The sequence below is a fragment of the Muntiacus reevesi genome, chromosome 1 (assembly GCF_963930625.1).
Source record: "Muntiacus reevesi chromosome 1, mMunRee1.1, whole genome shotgun sequence".
In the NCBI taxonomy this organism is placed as follows: domain Eukaryota; kingdom Metazoa; phylum Chordata; class Mammalia; order Artiodactyla; family Cervidae; genus Muntiacus; species Muntiacus reevesi.
This window is the reverse complement of record NC_089249.1, coordinates 21,147,956-21,156,294: the sequence shown is the minus strand read 5'-3', so window position 1 is coordinate 21,156,294 and position 8,339 is coordinate 21,147,956. Positions and strand designations below refer to the sequence as shown.

Genomic DNA, 8,339 nt, shown 5'->3' with positions numbered 1-8,339 from the left:
AGCAGAAATTAACACAATGTTGTAAATCAACTCTACTTCAATAAAAGAAATTTTTAAAATTACATGATTTATTTAACCAGAGAGAATTTGACATGAATAATTGTTTAATATGAAGTTGGTAACTAAAAGGTTAAAAAGAGAGATAGAGAATTTAAGGTGTCACGGAGGTAGCAACTGTAGGATGTGGTTACCAGCCTGAGGTCTGGGAGAACAAAGGGGAGAGTTTGGCATTATAAAAACCTAGAAATTGGGAGAAAGGAACCCCATTAAGGCCAAGTTCAGACGTCCGAAGAGACAGCATTCTTCAGCAGGTGCTGCTGTCTCAGGAGGTGGGGGGCAGAATTGCCCAATGAAACTGGTACGGCCAGGGCTGGAAAAATGGCAAATAGATAGGAAAGAATTGCCACTGGTGAGGTGAGGTGGAGTTCCCAGAGTGAGGCTCATTAGAACAGCGAGGAGGCAGGAAGGAGCAAATCTTTCTGCCTCCTCCAGCCTCACAGCATCTCTCTTGCATCCCCACTAACAGACACGAAAAGGGAACCAACTGAAAGAGCAGGAATGTGGTTGGGGAGTCTCAGGACTCACATGGCAACAAAGCAGAGAGCAGAAGGAGCTAAGAGACAATAGTTTAATAACCAGTACAGGTGGGTTATCAATGTAGGAGAAAAATAAGGAAATGGGGCGGGGTGAGTTGGGAAGGGGCTGGGTCACCCAATAAAAAGATAAACTTCATAATTAATGCCAATACATGTGTACTTATAATGGCAATTTTTGTCCTATATATTTATGATGCATTTGAAGGAGATACAATTTAGGAAAATCTTCCATAACACCCCCCACCAAAAAAAAATACCCCGCTGGATTCCTATGACTAAGCTGATCAGGGAATCCCTTGTTTTGCTTTATTTACTTTTTAAATATTTATTTTATATTAGAATAGGCTTCCCAGGTGGCTCAGTGGTTAAAAAACAAAAAAATCCACCTGCCAGTGCAGGAGACATGGGTTAGATCCCTGGGTCGGGACAACCCCCTGGCAAAGGAAATGTTTTTGTGTTTTTGCCTGGAGAATCCCATGGAGAGAGAAGCCTGGTGGGCTACAGTCCATAGGGTTGCAAAAGAGGTCTACAATACTGAGTGACTAAACAACAACAGAGTTCATTAACAATATTGTGTTAGTTTCAAATGTACAGCAAAGTGATTCAGTTACACATATGCGTGTATTTATTCTTTTTCAAATTCTTTTCCCATTTAGGTCATTACAGAGTGCTGAGCAGAGTTCCCTGTACTATACAGTAGGTCTTTGTTAGTTATCTACGCCTTTGTTTTTTTTCTGAGAGCCACTGAGTGACCTTCTTCCAGGATTTAAAAAGCAGATCACACCTCCCAGAGCTAAACTGTAATTGCACAGGACTAAGATGTGGTAAGTGACATTCTAAGACATCAAGAAAGTGACAGGCTGAGGGCAAAATTTTTCTAAACATGCCAGACACACAACTGATCTCTATAGGAAGAATGGTATTACAAATACTTAAGAAAAACATGAACATACCAAATAGCAACAATTCATAAAGGAAGAAATGTAAATGCCCCATAAGTGTGAAAAAAAGTTTAACCAAGAAAATGCAACGTCATACCATTTTCTCAGTAAGAATAATAGACTGAAAAAAATACTAACATTCAGTGTTGCCAAAAGTTAGTAAAAGAAGAGGGACTCAGATTCTTGCACACTATTGGTGAGAGTATTGCAAACTTTCAGTGGGACTACTTGTTAATAGGTATCAATAGCTTTAAGTAAAACTATGTATATCCTTTCAACCAGATATTTCACTTCTGGGAATTTATTTGAAGGAGACACTTAAAGAGAAGTACATGGGTTTGTACCAGGAAGTTTTTTTGTTTTTATTTTTGCCCATGCCTGTGGCATATGAGACCTTAGTTCCCCAATCAGGGGTCAAACTTGAGCCTTCTGCATGAAAAGCATGGAGTTTTAACCACCAAATCACCAGAGAAATCCCAGAAAGTTCTTTGAAGTGCTTCTTATAGCAAAAAAGAGAAACAAAATAAAAAAGGAAACCATCTAAACATTAAATGAGAATGTCAGTTAAATAAGTATGGAACAAACACAACCATAAAAAGATATTCTCAATGTATTGTTAAGTAAAAATGCTGGTTGAAAAATAATATTTGATCTAATTTTGTCCCCAAATTATAAATTATGGAAATATAAAAGGAAATTTAAATATAAAAATATAAAAGGAAAAGACTGGAAGAGCTTATGCTAAAAAATGTCAGAAGTTTTTTCTCTGGTTAGGACTATGGGTGATTTTTGGTTACTTCTTTGCTTAGCTATAGTTTCTAATTTTTCAGCATGTATTGTTTATGAACAGGACAAGAAAAGAGAAGCAAAAACTTCCTAGTCACTGAAACTGCTAGTATACTTAAAGACAGCTGTACCATCAGGAAGGACATGAGAAGCTCTTGGAAGGGTAGATGGACAAGGGTGATGGTTGGTGTGGATTGGACGCTGGTAGCCTCATCTGCCTAACCAAGGAGATTTTGACACTAGACCAGAAGTAAAAAAAAATCTCAAACTTGTTCCAAACAGGGCAAACATCCACAGTTCAAGACTAGAGGAATTAGTACAAACCTCTGTTTAACCACATCTTGGTGTCAAGAAAACCAGGAATGGTGCAGTCCTTGAGTTCCACAGGGGAAAATATGTCATCTCAAAAATTAAAAAAAATGTTGGAAGGAACTGAAGCATTCAAACAACTGTATTTCAAAAATAAAGGCAAATGCCCTCATGGTAAGATAAGAAGTATTGAAAAGGCTGAGACAGAACTGCCTAGGTTCAAATCCTACTGTCAGCAGGACTTCAAACAAGTTACTCAATTTCTCCATACCTCTGTTTCCTCACTTCCAAACTGGGGATGCTATGAAGGTTCAGTGGGATGATCCATGGAATGGGCTTAGAGCCTGCCCCAGCAAAGTATGTGTTCAGTGTATGCTTCTGCTTCATTATCCTGTATGTTTTTGTTTTATCTTATTTTTTGCTTCTCTTTTTTCCCTTTCCTTTCTATAGGTCACATTCTAGAATTTTCCCTAGTTAATTTCGATTTGTCTATGCTGTTTTGAATGTATATCTTAGTACCTCATTTTTAAATTGAGTACAGTTGATTTACAACGTTGTGTTAGTTTCTGGTGTACAGCAAAATGATTCAGTTGCATATATTATATGTGGCATCTGGTCCCATCACCTCATGCGAAATAGATGGGGAAACAGGGGAAACAGTGTCAGACTTTATTTTTTGGGGCTCCAAAATCACTGCAGATGGTGACTGCAGCCATGAAATTAAAAGACACTTACTCCCTGGAAGGAAAGTTATGACCAACCTAGATAGCATATTGAAAAGCAGAGACATTACTTTGCCAACAAAGGTCCGCCTAGTCAAGGCTATGGTTTTTCCAGTGGTCGTGTATGTATGTGAGAGTTGGACTGTGAAGAAAGCTGAGCGCTGAAGAATTGATGCTTTTGAACTGTGGTGTTGGAGAAGACTCTTAAGAGTCCCTTGGACTGCAAGGAGATCCAACCAGTCCATCCTAAAGGCGATCAGTCCTGGGTGTTCATTGGAAAGACTGATGCTGAAGCTGAAACTCCAGTACTTTGGCCACCTCATGTGAAAAGCTGACTCACTGGAAAAGACTCTGATGCTGGGAGGGATTGGGGGCAGGAGGAGAAGGGGATGACAGAGGATGAGATGGCTGGATGGCATCACCGACTTGACGGACACGAATTTGGGTAAACTCCAGGAGTTGGTAATGGACAAGGAGGCCTGGCATGCTGCAATTCATGGGGTCGCAAAGAGTCAGACACGACTGAGTGACTGAACTGAATTGATACACACATGGGCTTCTCAGGTGGTGTAGTGGTAAAGAATCCTCCTGCCAATGCAGGAGATGCAAGAGACAAGAGTTCAATCCCTGGGTCAAGAAGATCCCCTGGAGTAGGATATGGCAACCCACTCCAGCATTCTCACCTAGGAAATCCCATGAACAGAAGAGCCTAGTGGGCTACAGTCCATGGGGTCACAAAGAGATGGAGACAACTGAGCAAGCATGCGTATACTTACATATTTTTTCATATTCTGTTCCCTTGTGGTTTTTTGTTTAGTTTTTATTTTATAATCATAAACTTAACTTTGCCATCCAGCTATACTTGGAGGGAGATTAGGAAAATGTGGAACCCAAAGAACTGCAGTGAGAGGACAAAGATTATAGGGTATTTTGAGCAGATGGGGGAGTAGGGGTGGTCTCCTGAGCTACAAAAAATGGACTGGTGGTTAAGATAAAACACAAGTCAAGGGCTTCCCTAGTGGCTCAGTGGTAAAGAATCTGCCTGCCAATGCAAGAGACACAAGTCTGATCCCTGATCTGGGAAGATCCCACATGCCATGGAGCAGCTGAGCCCACGTGTCACAGCTACTGAAGCCCGCTCACCTAGAGCCCGTGCTCCACAACAAGAAGAGCCGCCACAGTGAGAAGCTGGCACCTTACAACTAGAGAAAAGCCCTTGCAGCAATAAGGACCCAGCACAGCTAAAAATAAATACACAAAGAAAATTCAAATGTATTTATTAGATCTGTCCGCAGTCAGCTATGCTGACTTTCTTGCTGGTCTTGCCATTCCTGCACCCAGAGCGTGTCATGGCTTCTGCAATACTCGTGCCCTCTTTCACCTTGCCAAAGATCACATGCTTGCCTTCCAACCACTCAGTCTTGGCACTGCAGATAAAAAACTGAGAACCATTTGCGTGGGGACCAGCATTTGCCACGGACAAGATGTCAGGACTCATATACTCCAGGAGGAAATTCTCATCATCAGACTTCACACCATACATGGACTTGCCACCAGTGCCTTTATGGCCTGTGAAGCCACTACCCTGGCACACAAATCCCGGAATTATTCTCCCCAGTGCTCAGAGCATGGAAGTTTTCTGCTGTCTTTGGAACTTTGTCAGCAAACAGCTCCAAACTGTTAACAGCTTTACTAGATGAGCTGTCACTTCTTGGTTTCCAGGCCTCTTACCTCAAAGGAGATGCAGCCCAAGGGCTCGCCATCAATGGCGATGTGGGAGAATACAGTGCGGCTGACCATGGCTGACAGCATGAGAGGCTCCAGCGTGGCAGCCTCTGCAAGGTCTCCATTGTGTTTTATTACAGGGTATTGAATAGAGTTCCCTGGGCCTTACAGTAAGACTTTATTGTTCATCTATTTTATGTATAGTAGTGTGAAGGGGAATTATGGAGCCTCTTGATGAACATGAAAGAAGAGAGTGAAAAAGTTGGCTTAAAACTCAACATTCACAAAATTAAGAGCATGGCATCCAGTCCCATCACTTCATGGCAAATAGATGGGGAAACAATGGAAACAGTGACAGATTTTATTTTGGGGGCTCTGAAATCACTGCAGACGGTGACTGCAGCCATGAAATGAAAAGATGCTTCCTCCTTGGAAGAAAAGCTATGACAAATCTAGACAGAGTATTAAAAAGCAGTAACGTTACTTTGCCGACAAAGGTCTCTCTAGTCAAAACTATGGTTTTTCCAGTAGTCATGGATGGGTGTGAGAGTTGGACTATAAAAAAGGCTGAGCACCAAAGAATTGATGTTTTTGAATTGTGTTGTTGGAGAAGACTCTTGAGAGCCCGTTGGACTTCAAGGAGATCAAACCAGTCAAGCCTAAAGGATATCAATCCTGAATATTCATTAGTAGGACTGATACTGAAGCTGAAGCTGTAATACTTTGGCCACCTGATGCAAAGAGCTGACTCATTAGAAAAGACCCTGATGCTGGGAACTATTGAGGGCAAGAGGAGAAAGGCATGACAGAGGACGAGATCGTTGAATAGCATCACCAACTCAATGGATATGAGTTTGAGCAAACTCCGGGAGATAGTGAAGGACAGGAAAGCCTGGCGTGCTGCTGTCCACGCAGTCAGAGTCGGACATAACTTAGCAACTGAACAACAACGAAAGTATGTATCTGGGGCTTCCCAGGTAGGAATAGTGGTAAAGGACCTGCCTGCCAATACAGGTCTGAGCCACCTATTAGGTGCCAACAGCCTCGACAGAATATTCAGAGGAAATGGGGGGTGGGGTAGGCAGGCATCTGGCTTCCTGCTCTGGCTGCCCCTTTGCAGAAGGCTGGCAGCAATGGCTCCTACCAGATACCCTCCACTTTCCCCGGGACCAGGGCTTCCCTAGTGACTCAGGTGGTAAAGAAACTGCCTGCAATGCAAGAGACCTGTGTTTGATCGCTGGGTAGGGAAGATCCCCTGGAAAAGAGAATGGAAACCCACTCTAGTATTCTTACCTGGAGAATTCCATGGACAGAGGAGCCTGGTGGACTTCAGTCCATAAGGTCACAAAGAGTCAGACAGGATTGGGTGAGTAACATTTTTCGCTTTTTTTCCCTGGGACAAGGGGACAGATAGCATCACTGCTGGGCCGTCACCAGGAGTCTTTCGGCTTCAGGTGGCAGAAACATTTTGTCCTTTTTGTACAACTTTGATCTCATCTGTCCCACGTTAGTTTGTTTTTTGGGAAGTCTCTGCCCTGCTTACTCTCCCAAACACACACCCTGATCTTCAGAGATTCTGTGACTCAGACATTGGGGGTTCCAGGATTCCAATTGCTCAGGTTTCTGAGGTTATAAGACTTTAGCATCCGCAAGAACTGCTTCTCAAAGATCCCAGTTTCTGAACAGGAAGGCTGCAAGCCCCGGTCCAAAATCACCAAACATCCCAATGGGTCCAAGTGCTATTTATGTCAAAAGGGTGAAAAAAATCAAACCAGCCTTATAGGAAATCTCCTGATGAATTCTCAACAGGCATGAGAAGAAAAGGACGTGGCTTATAAAAGTCCACTTAACAATAATAGCCACGTCACCAGCACAGTCCCTGGATGGTTTTGTATTTACGGGACCAGATGGGGGTGGGCAGGGTAGGGTAGGAAAGTATGACCAAAGTGTCTGCAATTCCCTCCAGACTCCAGCCAGCCTGCTCTACGGCCCACTTCCCCATGGGACCAGGGGCCCCAGCTCAAATGCTCAGAGTTTCTGTTAAAGCTTAGACTTCTTTCCAGGCGATCTCCTCTTTGTTAAGTCAGTGTTTTGGAGGTGAGTGTTATATGCCAAGGAATGTACAAGTTAGACGTCCTTATTTTCACAAACTCTGTGACAAAGGAAGGCACCACTATCATGAGCCCATTTTACACATGTGGAAACTGAGTCTGTAACCCAAGTTACCCAGCTAGAAAGTGATGAAGACAGGACCCATGTTTTCACCCATGGACCCAGATGCCTAGCCTGTTTTCATGCTATTCACAGCCTCCCTCCAGCTGGCAACTGCTTTTCCCTTTCCTCCCCATGCCTTCCAAAAGTTAGCCCCACGCTTCCTTCCTTTTATCCATCCCTCAGTGCCCCTGAAAGCAAATCTCCAAACCAAGACAATTGTGAGGGTTTACTGCACCAACTTCTGGGGAAATGGGCCATGAGCCAGAATTTCAAAGGAGGAAAGTCCCAAAGTTTACAGCCTGGGAAGAGGGCTCCAAGTCTCTCACCACAAAGTGCTTACTTGGATCCCTGCCCTGGCCTCTCTTCTCCAAAGCCAGGCTCGTCAATCCACAACCTCATCTGGCCCTATCTTTCAGGAAAACCCCTCTTCTATCAGATCCATCAGCCAGAAGAGTCAAGGAAACATATTCAGGTCACGTTCACGGATCTCAGCCTCGAGCACTGCAAAGAATAGAAGTCACTCCCTCCCAGAAAAGCGGCATCCTCTGTTTATCACAGAGATGGGAAATGTCAGCTCTCAATAATGCCACGCCCCTTCTGGAGCCAGGAGAGAAAGACTTGATCAGTGTCACTTCACGTCCATGCATGTCCAAAATGACCCAAGGGAGGGAGCCAATGCTTTCATAACATCATAGAGAGAATAATTAGTTCACACAAAATGAACCTGAAGTTGTGAAACCGGAGAGCGTGAACCTCCCATGGAAACTAACTCTTAAACTGTTTATAAATTGAAGCTGATTTAAAATGTTGAGTGAATTTCAGATGTACAGCAAAGTGATTCCATCATATGGGTAGGGTGGGGGAAAATGTTACTAGCTCTTAAAGTAATCATCTGTCAAAGGTCAAAGGACTAGGAGGAAATATTTTCAAATGACAGGAATGAATTGTGAGGTTATGGGTGATTTTTAGTGTCACTTCATGTTTTTCTGTATTTTCTAAGAGGAATATATTGTTGTTGTTGTTGTTTAGTCACTAAGTCGTGTCCG

The 8,339-nt window shown here is 43.0% G+C and overlaps 1 pseudogene; it reads right to left on the bottom strand.

Moving 5' to 3' along the window:
• Positions 1-4,633: 4,633 nt before the first annotated feature.
• LOC136159359 (peptidyl-prolyl cis-trans isomerase A-like) lies at positions 4,634-5,166 on the bottom strand (annotated as a pseudogene).
• Positions 5,167-8,339: the final 3,173 nt, after the last annotated feature.